At 38.6% G+C, this 20,871-nt stretch overlaps 1 long non-coding RNA gene and 1 pseudogene across 4 annotated transcripts; both read left to right on the forward strand.

Moving 5' to 3' along the window:
* Positions 1–4,203: 4,203 nt before the first annotated feature.
* LOC149043762 (uncharacterized) lies at positions 4,204–6,345 on the forward strand. Of its 3 annotated transcripts, XR_016187972.1 has the most exons (4): positions 4,204–4,572; positions 4,761–4,776; positions 4,972–5,066; positions 5,744–6,345. It is a non-coding gene; the product is annotated as an uncharacterized LOC149043762 (long non-coding RNA). The 3 variants fall into 3 exon arrangements; XR_016187971.1 differs by lacking the exons at positions 4,761–4,776; positions 4,972–5,066; XR_016187973.1 differs by lacking the exons at positions 4,972–5,066; positions 5,744–6,345 and having other exon boundaries at positions 4,761–4,964.
* A 4,567-nt stretch (positions 6,346–10,912) lies between these two features.
* LOC149043763 (uncharacterized) lies at positions 10,913–18,374 on the forward strand (annotated as a pseudogene). The gene is made up of 5 exons (XR_016187937.1): positions 10,913–11,943; positions 13,465–13,575; positions 14,705–14,827; positions 15,239–15,352; positions 15,637–18,374. The product of XR_016187937.1 is annotated as an uncharacterized LOC149043763 (transcript).
* Positions 18,375–20,871: the final 2,497 nt, after the last annotated feature.

Raw genomic sequence — 20,871 nt, forward strand, 5'->3', positions numbered from 1 at the left:
AGGTGAGGTAACCCGCTTAGCCGTGGTCGAAAAATAATTTTTAAAAAAATTGAATTTTAGAATAGTTTGGGAAACGAAATATGGTCGATTTACAACGCCAAATATTCCGAAATGTGAACATTTTACACTCTTTGTGTATTCGTTGCGGTTTCTTGTGATTTCTGTCATGAGACGGCTAGGAAATGTAAAAAGTTTTAAAACATAAGTGTTTCGCTTTAGAGCCTTTTTTTTCATGAAAGCGACCCCGGCTAGGCGGGTTACCCCACCTTGAGACGTTTACATGGCAAATTGTCACCTGGAGGACCCCAGGTAGGTGAGGTAACCCGCCTGTCCATATAATTTCTTACTTTATCTTGATCACGTTTACATAATAACTGGGGTGACCCGCCCAGGCGGGTTACCCGGTCTGCCATGTAGGGTAACCCTGTCAGCCGGGATGACAATTTGCCATGTAAACGTGTCAAGGTGGGGTAATCCGCCTGGCCGGTGTCGCGTTCGTGGCAAAAAGTTCAAAAGCGAAACACGTATGTTTTAAAACTTTGTACATTTCTTAACTGTCTCATGACAGAAATCACGAGAAACCGTAACGGAGACACAAGGAGTGTAAAACGTTCACATTTCGGAATATTTAGCGTTGCAAATCGACCATATTTCAAACTATTCCTTATTACGCATTAAGTCAATGGTTCCTCGCGTAACCTAACACGGCGTAACACGGCGTAACACAACGCGTAACGCTTTCATGGATAAATACGTATGAGTCCAAGAATTAATATTTCATCTTTTTCGAGACGTGAGCTTGGGCCGCCTCTGCTCAAACTTCCTAATGGTAAGCGCAACAACAGCTGCCAACTCTTTACACCAAGCTGGCAATGAAAAATATGAAGATTTAATTAATGGAATAACAATATTATTGAGTCGCCAATGAGCTCGTAACATGTCATCTGAAGATGTGTCTAAAGACGATAGATATATTTTAAGGCTGGCTACAGTTCTACATGTGCCTTATGACTAGTTGCCATGACTCTTAATTTCGCAAGATGATCATCTCACAGCTGGAACTTGGACCGCCTGTGAATGCGATGCTATCGATGCGAAAGATTCTCACAATTAAAGTTTTCTTGTCTCTTGTCCATCTAGACGGTGGATCTTGGAAGGGTTAAAAAATTCCGCCGGCTAGAGTTACAGCTTGTATATTTAGCCAACTTAACCCCCATGTTATTCTAACACTACATTGGAATCACCCTTTTCAAGAATGTTTCTAAGCTCTTTGGTTTTATCTCTCTGGCTAATGGCATCTTGGATGACTCAGAAAATATAATCATGCAGCTAGATAGACAGCTTATATATAAGGTGAAGTAAGTTTGAATTCATTTACTAATTTATGAAGAACCTTTGAACTTCTCGCTTTAATGTTACACTTCCATATTGTTACTTAATAATTTCGCGAAAATGGAACAGGTATATATTTCGCCAGAATTTAATTTCGCGGTTTGGCCAAAAACGTATATTAAAAGGATTTAAATTTTAAATAATAATTGTCTAAATGCTGATCTGTATCAACAAACAGTGACTCTCAGTACTGGTCGTCCTTGAAGACACAGGGGCTTCGAATCGATTTCAAGCCAGGGTGGGAGAGCTTGAAGTCGACCCACAGCCCCTGGGTCTACGAGGATGAGAATTGACACAACTGCTTGTAAATTTCCACGGCAGCAGTTTCCAATGACACTGAAAAAAATTATAATATAAAAAATTTATATAATAAAAAACCGGACACACTCTGAGGGTCTTAAAATAACTGAGGAGAATGTGTTTCCTTGGCTACGACATCTGCAAACGGTTAGCTGTTCTAGTCTTCTCGGATAAGGACGATAGACCACACGCCCCGTCTCTTGGTCTTCTCAGTACTGGTTTAAGAAGGGGATGTTAAAGAACCCACTCACTTCTCGCAAAGAAAAGGGCACGTAGCTCCCGTTGTTGTGGTCTGGCCTTGTTATTGTTTATAAATCTTTCAAGATCCTCCATAAGTATTTTCTATATAGAGAGGTGACACAATTAAGGAAGAGGAAGAAGAAGAAGCATTTTCCGAAGGGGGAAATATAGCACGTGATGTCCATCTAGGCTTAAGAACCAACCTTGAACCTTTGGCCGATGTCAAATTTATTTTAGTTTGTAAACTTATTTTGTTTAACGGTGAAGCCTCGAAGGATGGGCTGCTAACTGCTCTGAGTTGGTCTATGGTTCCTATCCAGATTTCCTGTAATATTTTTTCCCCAAAGGGGTTTTATCTGGCAGGTTTTTTTCTGGCCTCCGTATAACCGTTGTAGTGTCTTTCGAGGCGGTTGCCCATCTCTGTTAATCCCGAGTTGGTGACGTCAACATACTAGTGATGTATATCTATTTTTGAATGTGGAAGGAGTTGATTGTATATCAGAATTGTATATGGTATATCAGTTGCGAATGTATGCATGTATTTACGCCCCGGGTTGGTTCTCAGCAGGCTTCCCTTAAAAAAAAAAAACGTATTTGGTTTACACTACTATGTTCTTTGTTGTGTGGTGGAGACAAAATTGGTAATGTATTGCCGGCGGATTCTTAATTTGGCATTCTCAACTGAGTTCATATCGTAAATTGGCCTCTGTAAAGAGTTACGAAGCTGACTTCTCGAGCGTTAGCCCTTTATCCGAGCTAAAGCTCGAAAAGTCAACTTTGTAATTCTTTACGGTAACAAATTTTCTTTATCAACTCAGATCACCCTAATCAACATAAAGGTGTGACAGCTATGCGATACGAGTTGTACACGTACCGTAAATATCTTGATGGCTTTTGTATTTTCTATTTAAGAACGCTCAATTTATTTTCACTAGTGTAAGCAGATTTCAAGCTTTTTCTATTCTCTCTCATAATTTAGGCACATTTGTTTCAAAATTAGTCTCATTCGAGGGTACCTCGTTTGTAATTTGTACATCCATGAGTTCGCGTTTCATGAGTATTCGATTTCACCACATTTCAATTTGTTTATTTACCGAATTATCCCTTCAATGCTTGCTCAATTTTATTTTTCACGAGCGTAGTCCTTTTAAATATTCTATTTTTCCCGATCGGAAGCCTTTGTGTCAAATTTAGTGTCATTTGTGTTGACACTAAAAAATATAGGTCGATCCGTCTGCCTCAGCTGACAACCGTATTGACTCTCTGACTGAATTTGCTTTTGCATATGCAAAGTAAGATGTGTGCAGCTAGCGAGCTACAAACCCTATTACTAAGATATAACATCGCCATCTTGTGTATTGACAAGAAGAACCTCGATAGGGTTTTGCTAAACCAAGTCTCACCAACACATCTCCTTCATCAGCAACAGCCGGAAGCTCGTCGTTCATCACAGTGATCCGGAAACTAAATGGCTTTTGACGTACGTCTTCCATTATTTTGCATCTTTGTTCGCTTTGATCGGTGTTATACAGTGTATTCAAGTGTTTTCTTTTGCATCTATAAATACCAACAGACGGGCAACGAGTGTGTTCGTGAAAGCACTCGCCATTAAAATCCTCCATGTTGGATCCTCCTCCATAAGGATGTGAAATTTCTAGAGGATCGCGGCTTTTTTCGAAAAGGTGTTCCTCTCCGATCTGAAGATCGGGATCTTTAGAAAGCCAGGTGAAAGTACTTCCCCATAACGCAGGCTTAATAAATTTACCCTGCTCCATATCTAAAGCGATGTACACTCCATTGCGCCTCTTTGCTTTGACGATGATAAGAAACTTCAATAAATTCTTAGACATTTTCAGAGGAGCACTCCAGCGACATTGAAGGTACCTGGGTCAATTTTTGCTGAGTGTGTGTCACTGGCTTTTTTTTACAACCCCTACCCACTAAAGCATTCTGTGGCGAATCACAGACCCCATCACGGTCACTTTTGGTAATACGTTGACAACTTCATAATCTCGAATCTTCTCATTTTCAAATCCCTATTCACTTACGCCTCGCGAAATGTGCGACCCCACAGGATTATATTATCACTATAGGAGGGAAAACATTATCTTTCTTTGCCAGAAGAAAGGTGCAAAATTGAGAGATCGCCAGGCGAAAACGGAAAGTCTTCGACTGCAATGTGAGGTGCGGAAAATCTGCCGTGCGTGCCTTTTTAGAATCTTAAGATGCGTGACCTGTAGCGAGAAGTGATATGAAGTGAATCAAGCGATGTTGTTTGGAGGCATCTTTAATGACAACTTGTCTGCAGCTTTAGGAGAAAAAAGGTAGCTTTTTCTTTATGTGTACCTTAAAAGATTTCTGTTATATTTTTTTTGAAACGATCTTTCCTCCCGACGACGAGAAACACATCGCAAAGTTAGTCTTCATGGCGTGACTGTGTTACTCGGTTTTATGTGTTATTTTACCTTTGAGAATAATGACGTGCGCATGTCGTGAACGTGTCGCTCCTCTGAGTCTGTTAGAGTACCAACCATTTCAGACCCCTTTCGTTCTCTCGTCGGAAGATCAAGAAACAGGGAGACAAATTGGTTCAAACTCACGTCACTGTCCATGTGAAGAGTTGACCCGGAGACAGCACAGGTACAGACAGAATAATAAAGTTATTCGCTTTGTAACTTTAGCTTAAATTTCTTTAATCCGTTGTTGACTTAAGGTAATTCATTCGCGCTAACGTGTATAATCATAACGCGTATAAACTTTTAACACGAGTCTTTGGAGCGTATGTTGAACATATATTCGATGCATAAGCTATTTTTTTCTCATTTCAGGACGATTGCTTAGCCTCTTAACGTGCCGTTGGTGTAATTATTTCGTTTGAAGCACTGTTCACGAAAAGAACATGTGAAGAGTCGATCATGAATTATGAATTGATGCTCACTAAAAAATTTGAATTTCATACTTTGGGGTCTGTTTCGTATTCAGACGAACTGTTGTACTTTCAAGAGTCGTTCCTGATCTAGATTAAAGGGACAGGTAATGCTTTCGTGAAGATCAGAAAAACGTAATGCGTATTACTGAAGGCGGAAGTTGCCATTTGCCATTGTGGAAACTAAGAGTGAAACCCTTTTCACACGGTTCGATTCTGGTGTTAGAGAATGACTTGCTTCCTATAATTCAATAAAACGTTTTCCGAGAACTCGATTTAGGCATTTTTTGTCGATGCAAGTTTTTCAACAAGAATTAATATGCTTTCAAATTGAATTTGCTATTGAACCATGTAACATTTTGTTAATTACCGTTGACTTCCTCGCGCATGATTACATCACATTCTAAAGTTCCCATATCAACACCTGCTCGGGGGTGTGAATAAATTAGTTCCTTATGGCTGCCTATGTGTTTATTCTTCGTCAATCTAGATATTATGCTGCTTAACAATTCTACACGAAGTACATTTAGCCCAAGTTTCCCAATCCTATCAATTTCCCAAACCTTCCCAATTTGTTAAATGACATATTTACATATTGGATCTCATCAGTTCCCAGTTTAACCGGTTGTGTTCTAAAGTGAGTAGCCATCATAGGATTCCTCTTAAGTTCAATTATTTTTCAACGACCCCTTTTCAGCATGATCCAGCGAAACAGCCTTTTGTCGTTGTCTATGTCTTTCAGATTGTCCTAAAGCTTTCTTCATTTCATTATACTGTTCAATGGCAACAATAACTGCCTTAAATATAGCACCCTAAATGAAATTTTTGTTGTTGGCATTATCTCTTACATTTGATCAGAATTTATTCTATGTTTTTATTTTTCAGAAATTATGAAATATCCATCATTTTCTGACTGCTCATGTTGTAATTTCATAAAGGCAGGAAATCTAAACAATGAAGGTATTGATGTTCTTTTTCTTTCTCTTTTCCTGTGGCTCTTTTCTCTCCATTTTTTCCCTCTTTAAATATGATACATATATGTAAGGATTTTTTGTGTCTTATTCTCATAGGAATGAAAAATGTTTATGTTATTATATGCTATTCTCTTTTTTTCATGAATATCATTTTGCTTTGAATATGAAACATGACGCTAAAGTAGTAAGATAGGTCACCAAGTAAATAATTTCTCATTATATTGCACCTTGTAGCTGAAATGCATCTTATGATTAACTGGTTGCTTTGGTTGTTGCAGGGGTAATAACCAATATAGGATGCAACTGCTCACTTTAATGCAAGGTTCTGTATTTGTGACCTTCCATATGATTTTAGGGACAAAGTTCAGATAAGCACACTCACAATATGCTTCTACTTAAAAACATTGGTATTTATAATTATCAACTTCCTGATCAGAAAAAAAAAAGTTGAAACATTTGGCCATGAATGAGTTGCATTAGGATTTAAAGCAGACACTTCAAGTACTTTTTTCATCTGGAGAGGTTACTTTTGATGATGTTTGTTGCATTTCAAAGCACAAACTAACTCAGTGCTAAACCAATTGCAACAATCACATAAATAATCCAACATCGTCTAGATATTCATAAATTGCCATTACATATAGCTATTAATGGCCAAAACGTTTGTGTAAAAGTGTATTTCATCAAATGGCCAGAGTGATTTTTAGGGGATGGTAAAAATAATGAAAACCATCCTGGCCCAATTTACAACAGCTTAAATGGTGAAATTTGAAATATTTTATATCTAGCCTATAATCATGGTTTTTTGGAACGAGGAGACCCTAAACTGTTTAAAAAATAGTAATCTGAAAGTTGACTTGGTGGGAAATCGGGCCAAGAGAGGCTGTTCATTTTTATCTAATGAAAAGTGTGTGAAAATAGCTGGTATGCTGAAAGATTTAAAATGATTTAAGTAAGACACATGTATTCCCAAAATCTCACCAGAGGAACAAAACTATAACAGATGGCAACACAATAAGAACTTAAAGATAAGAAATTTTTCCAAAATGGATGTACTTCATAAATGAGAGCAAGTAGCTATTTGGTTATGGACATTACATAAAGTGCAACACCTTCTTTTATAATATCTGAAGATAACAAATTAAAATATAACATAAAATGTTTCAGAAATGTAGATTAAAACAAGCAATACTTCAACTTTCAAAGGCCATTGCACAGATAATACCATAGAGAAAGTTGATATTTGATATTTTTGTAATGTCTGTAACAGCAATTTACACATGTAATGCATTAGCACAAAAGGGTGATTTTTTTTCTAACAGTAGCATAGACAATAACTTTCTAAGCTATTTATTGTTTCTTACCTCTGCTTGAATAGTTAATGAGAAAGAGTGATAATGCCTGAAGAGGAAAGCCTGTGTAATATAATTATGACCAATAAATTAGCTCTCCAGATTACGCTTTGCTGCTAATATTACATATGTATATATTTTTCGCTACTGTGAGTAAATGTCACTAGAACAATGGGCATTCTGTTTGATGTGTTGGCGTGTTGTGTGAATGTTATCACCTTTGTTCCTAAAATCATATGGAGGGTCACATTTGGTCAGCCTTTGTGAATCATGGTAGTTTTTTTGTTGTTGTTGTTGTTGTTTTAAATTCTAGCTGACTTTTGATAATTATAAATGAATAAAGGGGGTAAGTTTCTAAAGAAACTGTGGTGCTGCCTTGGTGGGAGAGTAGAGCAGGATAATTTAGTATTATCAATTGAGTTGTTGCCGTTAATACCATTTATAACCTTGGGGCACCTGTTAGTGCTCTTATTTGTGACTGCCGTTCTCTTTCATAACTTACACATAGTAACTGTTGTTTTGCTGCTTCCCTTTTCAGACTTTTTCTCTCATTTTTGAAACTTGCCTTCATTTTGTCAATTAGTATTGATGATTTATATTCTGGGAATAACTGTGTCCTGTTTCCATATGTTTAAAATTCTGCATGCACTCATTTCACTCATATCCATGTGAGTATTTATTATTTTTCCTATAAGTGATGTTATGTTAAGAACTATGTATTATATTAATACTTACCTAAAATGATGTTGTGATCAATGGTTATGGTTATGTTTGGCTACAAACATGTGGAAATACCCTTAGAAATAGTTGCTGAAATTCTGGTGGTCCTTTTGATATACTGCTGGTTTAAATACTGATTAGAGCTAGGTTTGTAGACTGCTTCATCTGTACATTGACTTATGGGATGTTTTGGCTCAATTTTATGCTAATCAAGTCACATCTCTTTTGCTCCTGTGTTGGATGGCCATTCGGGGTCACGGGTTAGGACATATTAATTAAAATAAAATCAAAGTTTAGGCACTCCTCTTAAAACAAGAATATGGAAGATCTTGTGCAGAGAGCTGGTTCCATCCTTGACAGAGTATGTGAATTAGCAATTATTACGCCATGCTTTTCATGTCTTTGGAAATTGGTACATTCATGCAAACTGTCTATCATAGGTTTTGCCACATTGATCCTAACTTCTAAGTCCTTCAAGGTACCCTTTAGAAATTAGCTGCTACCATGACGATTTCATGTAAATATTGGTAACCAGAAGTAGTGTTAATGTAATTGTGGTAGTGGTATTTGTACAGTTTTGGGTCTGGTCATGGAACTGCTGGTGTTGCATAGTGGTCGATCAACCTGTAAAATGTGCACTGATTTTTACTGGTACTGATCAATCTTTTATCAAAATGATGTTACTGTGATGCTCATTGTATAGTTGATCTACTTTTGAGAGTGGTGGTGTATAATATTCTGTGGAAGCTATGCAGTTATGTAAGTGTTTGTCTGGTTGCTGTCATCATTGTGGGGCAGCTGAATGGCCAATAGTTTCATGTGAGTGTGCATATCCGCCATCTTGCATGTGAGTCCAATTGATGCTACATGTATGGAGCCTTTTAGTGTTATCAATTGAAGCAGTTGTCTCAGGGTAGTTAACAAAGATTTTTTTCACTCAGGTATAACTGACTTGTGGGCTGTGTTCTGCAGATTTGTATGGTGTTTAGTGTTTTACTAAAGTGTTAGGGAAGCCTGATGATATGCTGAGAGATTTTTCACTTGTGGTTGATCTGATAATACTTGCATACATTATCATAAAGGATAGTGCTTGATATTATGCAATTGTTGGTCACCCACTTGTGGAGCAGTGGGTGTGTATTTAAATCCCCAAGTAATGGTGTTGCATGGTGCTTGTGATGACCGTCAAACTAGTTTCTTCCCACTACAATGTTGTTTCAACATCAATTTCTATGGTTTGTCCTTGTGGATGTTGTGATGGATGTGATGCCTCAGTAATGTTGCTAATGACTATTATTCTTGTGATTTCTGTGGTCACTCTAGAAGTAGCCATGGAGGATGCATATTCTCAGTCTAATCATGCAATTGTATAGATGTATATCTTTCTTTGTAAAATGGCCTTTGTAATGATATGGCTGAGATTTTTTGGTTCATTTTTTAAGATGCTAGGCAATGAGAGATTTTAACTTCCAGGCGTTGCAACCTCTGCTGGCTGTGTTTAGATGTTTGTTCTGCTGTTTATGGGCTAGAGGCAGCTAGAAAATATTTATAGCTTTGGCACTGGTGAAAATTGTATGGGGTTGCTGCACTTATCCTTACAATGGTAGCTAGAGCTGCTTTTTACTGGTAGTATTAATCAGTCATGCTGAGTTTCTCTTAAGTAGATAATTCTAAGTTGCTCTTCCATCCAGGAATTTTGGTGCTGGGAGGGAATTCCGGTGTCATGTTGGGTGATATACCTGTAAGGAATTGCATTTAGTTTTCCACTTAGAGGGATGATCAATACCCCATACTGCCTAATTCTATGGACATTGGGATAGTTAAGGTGTGTAACATGGGTTTTGGCAAGCTGACCCATAAGCAGCCTTTCTAGATGATGCGTTATAGCTGTAAGCTGCCATTTAGTGATTTTCGTAAAGAAAGTGACCCGAATGGTATTTTCTGGTCTAGTCATGGAGTTGGTTCCATTGGCTGACTTGATAACACACTGATTCCATATTGATGACAAATTTCCTAACACAGAGTTGCTTGTTGGTGGTTATGTAGTTTTTGTCCTTGAAGGGGTGGTGATGGATGATGCTTCTACAAGTATGCTTCAAATGACCAAGTTAGTGCGATGATCTTTGCAGGGTGGTACATGGAGGTTGTGTTGTCTTGCTTTGATGTTACACTGTGAATATATATTTGTGTCAGCTTGTGGATCAAAGTGGAGTTATGGAATTCAAGTTTAGGTATAATGGTAAAGCTGGCAATGGTCAGATCTTTGTGATGCTACATGAAGTAGTAAAAACGGGTGCAGCTTTTGTATTAATTCTGGTGGAATTGTTGTTGGACTTGTCTTTGCTCTGGGGACTGGAGCTGCTCTTAAATTACTGGCGATTCTTTTATCAAAAGGAGTCATTATTTGCCAATTGAGGTGACTCTGGTATGAGGGGTAGTGGCATTTGCTTAATGCCTATGGCTTTGCCTTTTAATGTGTTGAGCATGACTTGATTTTGTGTGTTACTCGATTGTCAGTGATGGTTTTAGTTCTCGTGTAGTAGCAGTTTCGGAAGCATTGTTAGTTGGGGGATGTAGGGGTTAACTAACCAACTATAAATTATAGTTGGTGATGTTATTGCAGTTACTACTCCTAGATACATCTTAAGACTTACCTATGCAGTAGTTATTTTGTAGTGATAAAGGTGGAAATGTTCCAGAACGTGATGATCTGTATGCGAGTGGCTTGAATTTAATGCGTAACGGTGGCGGTGATTATTGGGAAATATGTGTTTCGGGATTTCTGTTTTAGTAGCATAGCTAACTTAATTGTTTACTTTGGCGGCTGTTCCTCATTGAAAGCTTGTAGTAGGCACTAATGTCTAGTTTACCTTCTTTTTTAGCATTGATAAATAATTCAGACGATTTTAAGATCAATTGGTTTGGAATATAGAACCCAAGGTAAGGCGACTTGCTGGATTATGAAAGAGTTCAACGGCCGCTTTCATTAGTAGTAAGGGAGGGGTTTTGGATTGGTAGATCTAAAGAAGATGTCTTACTTCAAATATTCAAGAGTATAATTACCCGCCATGTAGACCTTGGTACTTAGAAGGCATATTACATTCCATTAAGAATGAAACGTCAACGAGCCACCAGAACTGACTGAGTTTATGGCCTCCGAGAAGAAATAAAAACTCTCTCTTAATCCAAAAACTGTGTTGAGATGAAATATCTCAGATTAAACCTCTTATTAAGTTCTTTTGTTGGTGTTCCGGGCTTTAAAGGATTTAGAAAATGACATTGCGATTCGAAACCATTCTCGGTCTTAATTGGCTTATGGAAAGTTTTTTTCCAAATAGGATTGATTGACATAACTTATTGTCAAATCCATATTTGACAGGTTATCCTGGTAAAGTCAGTTTCATGGCTACGGCTCCATCGCCATTTGCGTTTACGAAAGAGACAGCCAACTATGCAAGACTATGCCGCCTCCTGGTGGATGTTGGATCTCAGGTGCTCCAGTCCACTTTTGACAGAATACATCCACCAGCGACTCTACATAAAGTTTTGGGAAGTACCTCAGTACATTACGCCACATTGCAATCACTGTACAGAGGGAGGAAGAAAGTGCTTAATCCCACGCAATGGGGGAAGTTGTATCCTACTCACTCGCCCGTGTCTTCTGCAGCCTTCGATATCACACTTCTAACAGTGCTTCTTAGAAATATTTGTGGTTTGTGCTCTCCTGCAAATGGATGGGATCGCCTTCCCCTACCTACAAGCATAAGCATCGCAGATGACATTGCCAGAGTTAAGTATTACAGGAACACTGTATACGGCCATGCTTCTCAAGCCTCTGTGGATGACTGTAGTTTCAGTGCTTACTGGCAGGAAATACGAGAAGCTTTGGTGAGACTGGGAGGAGCTCATTTTAGAACTGAAATCGACAATCTTGAGCACGGCTGCATGGATCCAGATATCGAGGAGCATTATCGTGAACTGATGAAACAATGGAAGAAAGACGACGACAGCATCAAAGACAAGCTTGAAGAAATTGAGGGTAAGAAAAACATTGTCCACTGCCAATATGGATGAATCAGAAGGCTACAAAAGTATAAATTTGCAGAAAAAGTCGATTCTTCTTTCATTTAACTAAATTGAATTAAAACAAATTCTTGAACCTGGGCTAATTCCTTGAGGGAATTTTCGCGGCAACTTCTCATGTTTGGGCTCCATTTTCATCTTATTTCCATATTTTGTTTACATCACGCACTTTACAAAATTCAAAGGCGGAAGAAAGTCCATGGGGAAAAAGAAAAAAAAGGCAGGCCCCAAGAAGAAAGAAAGGGTACCATTCTGTCAAGAAAAAAAAACATTCCTTTGTGAAAGTTACTGGTACTAGCGGAGCTCCACGCTTGCGTCCAGATATCGACCAAAGAAGTCGCCGTCAAACCAAAATTTGCCATACATGATGGTCATTATTGTTTCGTCCTCCTCAACGCTCCACTGAGCGATCGAGGTAAAAAAAAAGTGTCTGCAATGGGTTACTTTTCCCGGGAAATATTTATCCATCGTCAATGACGCTAGGAGGTCCCGTTGCTTTATTGGTTTGCGGTTTCAAGAGGCAAGATAATCTCCTGGCGTTGCGCGAGTTGTTTGCGAACCGTTAGGAGCTAAAATTTCCCATTTGATTTTGGGTATATAGATTTGACAGATTTTCGTCAAATTTCTCCGAAACATCCCAGGAATAATGGGAATCTACAGTGTGTTGGGAAATTTTGATATTTGAAATATTTATCCCGTGGCGTCCATTTACGCAACAAGACTCGCATATTTTTAGCTACCCCAACTTAAGATGCCGTTATCTACACAATCAATCAGAATATCGAAAAAGCCTGACACATTTATGTTGATTGATGCTTTGTGAATTAGGCTGTGGAGCCATTTTGCACGTGCTGCATATATATACTTACATATACTTTATTTATGCTCGAAATTCACAGTGTAGCTGTAGAGCTAATATCTTCGAGGAAATAAGCTAAAATAAAATAAAAAATTATGCTTTATTACAATACCAATATTATATATAAACTGTATACAACATTATGTATGCAGAGGGAATATAACTTGTAGATCTACTGTGGTAAAGCTTCATATCTGAGGATCTCTTGCTTGAATTCTAGAAAATTTAATGTTTTGTAAGTGTCTGGGAGAGAGTTCTATATTTTACTGGCTAAGTATGAAAAAGAGTGCAGACCCTAAGCATCCGATACCCGATGAATTTAATTGAAGAACCTTCGGTCGTTTAATGTCTTACCGGCTCCTGACAGTTCCTTAAAAGGAAGGTCGCTTAAATTATATTTTTTATCCTAAACTGCATTTATCAAGCTTTCTTCTGATATATAGTTTGCTAGGATTTTTAGTGAAATTAGTGCGCGTGCGAATTTTTTCCCGAAGGACACCCGCAAAGGAGGGAAATAACCTTAACACGGCGGTGTAGGCCTGCTCATGACGTTTTCTAAACGTAAATCTTGATGTAAATGTGTTTATGACATTGCGCTTATCTTTCTTACATTTTCAGATTTGCTAGGTGACCTCGGAAACAAAACTGAGAAGATAGAGATTGAAATGAAGGAGATGAGAGAGACACTTAGTAGCCTGACGACAACAGTGGAAAAAAGCACAAATGAAGGTTGGTTGCAAAAAAAAGAGCTACTCACGGATAAACTGAACTAACGACGGTGATTCCGTTAACTTGAGTACATAACACATCTTCTAAGTATGACCACATTGTTAATTGATTTTGGCCATGTTAGCATTTTTTGGTAATGTATACTGTTGTAAGAGCACACCCTGGCTATCAACCTGCTCTGGCTACAAATGAAAATACTAGGTAATGTGTGGGATGAATGGGATACCACAGAATCTCAGGCTACCTCTCGGTATTGGATAGTTTTCTGACAGCACCCATAAGCATTTGACCGACAAGTGTGAATGTCTTATTTTTAGTTTTTTGTTAAGGATAGAATGAATCTAACTAGCTAGACCATTAGATGTGACCTGCATATTGTTGAATGAACTACTATATTCCTTCCTCTACTCATAATTTATTGTAGAGTATTTCATTCTACATGGAAAAGTCCCTGAATGAGGGTTGTCCTAGTAAAAAGTGACAGGATAAGGTGTATGTGGTTATTTTACATTTCCCCAGTATAAAACTGTGAACGAAACCTCACCCTTCATTGTAGGCGGACCTCTGGTATTCTCCAGCCTTTTTGTTTTCTTTACTCATGATGAAACGACTTGAAAAGAAAGGACGGAAAGGCGACTTTGCTATTCTTTAATTAGTTCTTACTGTGTCGCTTTTTACCGACAAAAAAACTTACACAGGCTATCGGCTCCAATAATATCAATATTTATCCCCCGAGTAAAAAACTTTACGACAGAGTTTCACTATCAGACACCGTTTAAGCCGAACCATAAGTTTTTTTAGAATGTTGTCTAAAATTAACCCTTAACACCCTAAAATTAAAATGCAATCTCCATACTCTCCTCGTTACATTTCCTAAGGTGCTGATAAGGAGAATTAGTTTCACAATGAAGAGTTTTTGGTTGGTGATCACTTCCTTGATTCTCATGACCTTAATGTGTGATTCAGGGGTGATGCTGTAAGGAGACATTAGATGCTAATCACCCTTAGGGGTCAAAGGCTTACAACAAACAATAGACGAAAGGGAAACGATCTATTTAGTTATCTTTTCTTTCATTGAATAAAGTGGTTCTCACTCAGAATAAAATTTCTATTGTTATTCCATCGTCAGATACCACGAAAGAGTCTCTAGATAAAATAATAGGCGAAATGACAAAGATTGACAGTGAACTGAAAGAAGTAAAGGAAAAGATGTGTACTTCTACAGCTTTCGTGGGAGAAAGCAAGGATGACGGTTAGTTGAATTTTGTAGTAAAAGTTATCCTGCTTAACCGGGTACGTAGCCGTAGTCAACATGTCCTAAATGTGTTTTTAACAGTTTCTGGTATGCTTTCATTCCCCTCAATGCTTTAACTGTGGAGTACAGTTCACCTCTGGTCCTCACAATTTTATTACAATTGCCGTTCTAAAATTGCTTTTACACTGATATTTGTGGTGGCGTATGGAAGCCACTGTTTAGTGAATACCTGCCAACCAATAGATGGCGAATTTTCCTACGCAAGATATGGAGTAAAATTTTCTTTCAAAATTTTACCCGTAATCAGTGTCTAAACATTTTACATGATGATCCGTTTTCGTCTGTTTTCAGCTATCACTAAAAACGATGCTATCTTTGTAACCTATGACATTTTCCTTTATCATACAGGAATAATCAAAGACTCAGTGAGAGAGGCACTTATAAGAATGGAGAACGAAATAATAGAGAAAAAGGAAAAGCTGGTTTCCCTAATGGCTTCAGCAGAAGAATGCAGAGATCAAGGTCAGTCGTGCGAAAGACAGCAAAGTTTTAACTGTAACATTGGTATTAAGTTCAGCTCGATGTTAGAAACTATCAGAGTAGGTTTGACTGAATTCATAATCTAAATGGCTTTTAACCAATAAACATGAATCATACACTGATACCTTTTTGCATCGTCTAAGAAATTTCTTTGGCAATGGTGTTGTAATCATTCACTTATTTAAATTCAGTGCTGAATACCAGAGGGACAACACAATTTTCACCTCCTCATTCATTAGATTTCTTACTCATTTTGCTACTGTTAGGTATTTTTGATCCAACTGAGCTTATAAATGGAATTCGCAAGCTGTACAAGACTCGTGAAGGATGGCTCTCACCATTTCCATGGTGCGAAGAGTTTCAGTTTTTTCTTGGCAATATTTTTACAAGGCTCAAAGTGGTCAGAAGAAAGAAAACGAGAGGAGAAATCACTGACGTATTTGTTGACATGTCGTGTATACTAGACCCGTATGAAGAGTGTTCGGCGCCGAGAACAGTGTTGATTGAAGGAGAACCTGGTATGGGTAAAACCACCTACTGCAAAAAGTACGCCTACGACTGGGCCACAAAACAGCAAGAGCCTCAGGGCTGCAGCGCAACAGCATTCAAAGCAGTATTGTTGCTGAAATGTCGAGACATCTATTCTGATGTTTGGGAAGCCATTGATGATCAACTTCTTCCCCGAGACATCGATGAAGAAGTCAAACAACTATTCTTTCACTTTATTCGTGAAAATCAGTCCAGCATTTTATTGATATTGGATGGATTGGATGAGTTACCATCCGGCAAATTGTCGATGTTTTCCGAATTAATTGAGGGAAGAGTACTCCCCAGATGCCACATAGTTGCAACAGCAAGACACGAAACTGGAAAAGAGGTGAGAAAATGCTGCGACACGCTGCTTGAGATCGAAGGGTTCACTGAAAACCATGTGAGAGGATTTATCACCAAGTACTTTAAAGAAAGGCTGGATTTAGCCGCCAAGCTCTCGGAACGAATGTCCCGAGATAAAAACCTGACAGAAATGGCAGCCAATCCCCTAAACACAGCACTTCTTTGCCTTTTGTGTGAAGAGTTTGAGGGCACACTCCCCGAAAACAGAGCTCAACTTTACTTGGATATGATTGAATGTGTCTTGAGAAGATACAGGAAAAAGAAGGGACTATCAGAAACAGGAGAGGACCTGACTAACCTTTACAAAACCGCAATTGAATCACCTTGGGTCAGTGGCCTTGAATGGTTTACTTAACGGCAAATTGGATTTTAATGAAAGTGAATTGGCAAACCATGCAAAAGAGTTAACTGAGTTTGGATTTCTGTCAGTACAGCCTGGTGGCAGCAAATTGAGACAAAAACTGCATTATGCTTTCTTACATAAAAGTTTTCAAGAATGCTTTGCAGCATTCTTCATTTGTTCTCAGATTCAAAGTAAGGAAATTACACTTGAAGAACTAGTTTCCGATCCAAGGTATTTCGTTAAACTTAAAGAAGTACTTTTGTTTTCATGCGGAATTTTAGCCATGAAATGCGATGAAGGAGTTGTGGCTCTTGAAAAGAGTTTAACAAATGAAGTCAACAAAAATGCAGGCAGTGGTACAAAAGTTGTATTGGAGGCCATTAACGAATGTAAAAGAGAAAAAAGCGATTTTCACTCACAGTTAGCAAAGTCGTTTGGAACTGGTTTGAAACTCACCAATTTGAATTTGTCTGGCATTGGTTTTAGTGACGCCGGTGCTACATCTATTGCTGAGGCAATCGAAGTCAACAAGACGCTCACCAATTTGAAGTTGTCTCGCAATGGTATTAGTGGTGCCGGTGCTACATCTATTGCTGAGGCGATCAAAGTCAACAAGACGCTAACCAATTTGAATTTGTCTTTCAATTGTATTTGTGATGCCGGTGCTACATCTATTGCTGAGGCAATCAAAGTCAATAAGACGCTAACCAATTTGAATTTGTCTTACACCCGTATTAGTGATGCCGGTGCTACATCTATTGCTGAGGCAATCAAAGTCAACAAGACTCTAACCAATTTGAATTTGTCCGACAATGGAATTAGTGATGCCGGTGCTACATCTATTGCTGACGCAATCAAAGTCAACAAGTCTCTGACCAATTTGAAATTTTCTTTGAATCGTATTCGTGATGCAGGTGCTACGTCTATTGCCGAGGCAATTAAAGTCAACGAGACGCTAACCAACTTGAATTTGTCTTACACTCGTATTGGTGATGCTGGTGTTGCATCCATCGCTGAGGCAATTAAAGCCAACAATACTCTAACCAATTTGAATTTGTCTGACAATGGTATTAGTGATACCGGTGCTAGATCTTTTGCTGACGCAATCAAAGTCAACAAGATGCTAGCCAATTTGAATTTATCTGTCAACCATATTAGTGATGACGGTGCTGCATCTATTGTTGATGCAATCAAAGTCAGCAAGACGCTGACAAATTTGAATTTGTCCAGCAATTATATAAGTGATGCCGGTGCCAGATTTATTGGTGAGGCAATCAAAGCCAAGGAGACTGACCAATTTGTATTACGATGGTATTAGTGTCCACGGTGCGAATTTATTGCTGAGGCATTCAAGGTCAGCAAGACTGTGACCAATTTGTATTCGCCACTCAATGATATAAATGTTGAGTTTGCTAGATTTATTGCTAAGGCGAACGAAGACGACAAGAATGTCTGAGAATGTGATTGGTGATGACGGTATTATATTATGTTTTTGAGGCATTTGAGGTCAACAAAACCAGCGGTGTTCTTTTGTGGCGATTCCATTGCTGCATCTTTATTTTGCTGAAGTGATTAATGTTAAAAAAAAACTGCGGGTGACTCGAACCGGCTTCTGAAGCAATTAATAGAAGTGATTGTACTTTTCCTTTTAAGTAACTTTTAGTAACTCTTCCCTTTAGTGAACGCATGGAAAAACTGTGAAGAGCTTTTATTTTCAGTTGTCCTTAGTTGCACTTTGATAATATTAAAATCCAGTCTTAATAGCTACCTTTGTGATGTTTTCTTTATTCAAGGTGATACTTATGCTCCTGAGGTATATACATTGGAAAAAAAAGAGAAGTGTAATACGCTATTGTTTTTAGAGTTTTGTATTTAAAAGATTATCATAGATATTTATCATTCACGAACAGCAACATTTTTCCATTCTTTCCAAGTTTCGAGTGCCTTTCTTTCACTATAAACCAAAACATTAAAAATTTATAGGCACTGATTTTTATTTCTGTTGCGATCTGCAGAGCCATTCCATGAAATTTGTCCAATGAAAACTTTCTTATGGGGAGGTGTGTGGGCGTGGTAAATAAAATGGTAATGTATTGCCAGCGGATGCTTGTCACCACGAAGGCCTAGGACTTAATGACGAGTCAGAAGATATGCAATAAGCTGGCTGTGGGAAGATAAGGATTGGTACCAATTATAAATTGTTTCTTAGAGAGACTGGCAGATAGAACTCTAACAGATAGTAAATATAGAGCTGATAGAGTGTTTTCACTCACTGTATTTGTTTGATTAAACGCCGTGGCGTTTAGTAAATTTTTTGTGACTCGAGTGCGGCGTTTATTCAAGGGTGGCGTTTTCACAAGGGCGGCATTTACTTAAAATCCAATTTATTTCTTGCAAACAATAGTATGGTTAGTAACCATTTTAATTTTAAAAACAAAAACATGTTCCATTGCTCGTTCTCGTTTTCACAACTTGCACGTTAATACTACTGCAATACTTAAAGTGAAATAAAGTGAACATAGTTCACTCAATTTCATGTAACTGTCCTCTTTATGATCCGAATCCAAAAGATATAATGTCGGATATGCTTCCTCTGAATCGGAACTGGTACATTCAAAGGGATTTGTGTCTTGTTCACTCAGAACTTGCAACTACGATAGAAGCATCAGTCGTCCACAGCCATAAGGCTGTCGTTCCCCGAGGAAGTGAATCATGTCGCCTTTCGACCCATCCACGGGAAGGCTCAACTCGCAGCTTGGGAAAGTTTTTTTGTGGGTAACTCCGCCGAAGAAACGAGAATCCACTGCGAAATGGTTTTTCTCGAGGATGCTTTCAAATTTTCGGCAGCTGTTTCTTCGTAAATTCCCGCGGTACCCAGCCGTTAATCATTCCTTTTTTAGAGCAAGCGGCCTTGAACGACTGGTTTCAGCAAACATCCGGTGCCTGGATAAGCTTGGTGGAGCCTTCTGGCACAATTAACTCGCTCGATTTTTTTTCGGACTGCAATGTGTAAGCAATGCTATCTTAAATGTGAGAGTCGAAGAAGTCCCAGGCTGATAGCAATCAACCACCAACCTGAATATCACTGCTTTAGGGCCTGTTTAAAAAATGTGGGGGACCCAGGTAGATAAAATGCCCCGCCTAGCCGTGGTCTAAAGATATCCCGCGTTTACATACAATCTTACAACCCCGGTGACGTGTGGTAAAACGTTGCTGAAAAAACATAAGTTTCTTTCGTTTAAGATTTTCGCTAATAGCTCCATGCTTTACCGTTTCCGTGATGTTTTAACGTTTAAACTCTGCGTGGGACGACTAGGAAATGTACAAAGTCTTAACACACTCGTGTTTCGCTTTTGTTGTGCTCATTTGATCTTTTGTAACATGATCGCCCCCCCCCCCCCGGCTGAGTGGGTTACCCAACCTTGAGACGTTTACATGCCCCACACAGCAGACAAGGCCAAGACGGGTCACCCAACCTGTCACGTAAACGTGATAAAGATAAAATAAGAGATAAAATGGACGGGCGGGTTACCCCTCCTAGGCAGGTTACCTCACCTACCTGAGGTTCCCCACCTCTATCAAAACAGGCCCTTAGTAGACATCGATATGCTTTTTGAGTCTATTATTCGAAGAAACGCTGCGTCATGATGCAGCATTTATTTGAGGACGGAGTTTATTAACATTTCTGCTCTAAATTACGGCAATTATTCTAGGGCGGCGTTTATTCCAGGACGGCGTTTAATCGAATAAATACGATACATCACATATGAAGACAAGCAATTTTAGAACGTAAACCGACATCTCCGAAGTCATATAATGCTTATAAAAAAATTGATCTATTCTAAAACAGAACGGGACCCAATTGTTCAAAGGGCGGATAACGCTATCCAATAGATGCATCGCTATCCAGGGGATAAGTGTTAACAAAGAATACTGCACCATCCATAAGATGGAGATTTATACAGTGGTTATCGTTATCAAACAATCAGGACCAGGTGGACAACAGTTAGCCAGTAGAGTGATCTTAACAACACGTGGTACTTACAGTTAACGATTTGGAGCACAACTAAATAAGTGGGTTTTTAATTTCTAACAACAAAACCGTGTTAAGGAAACAAAAAAATTGCAAACATAATAATTTTTCCCCTACAAAGCCATAATATAAGGATTGGGAAGGACAGTAAATTGACTGCTGCTAAAGCAACGCTGCTATGCTCCCTCCCCTCCCCTCCCCTCCCCTCCCCTCCCCTCCCCTCCCCTCCCC

This window comes from Pocillopora damicornis, chromosome 6 (assembly GCF_964200805.1).
Source record: "Pocillopora damicornis chromosome 6, jaPocDami1.2, whole genome shotgun sequence".
In the NCBI taxonomy this organism is placed as follows: domain Eukaryota; kingdom Metazoa; phylum Cnidaria; class Anthozoa; order Scleractinia; family Pocilloporidae; genus Pocillopora; species Pocillopora damicornis.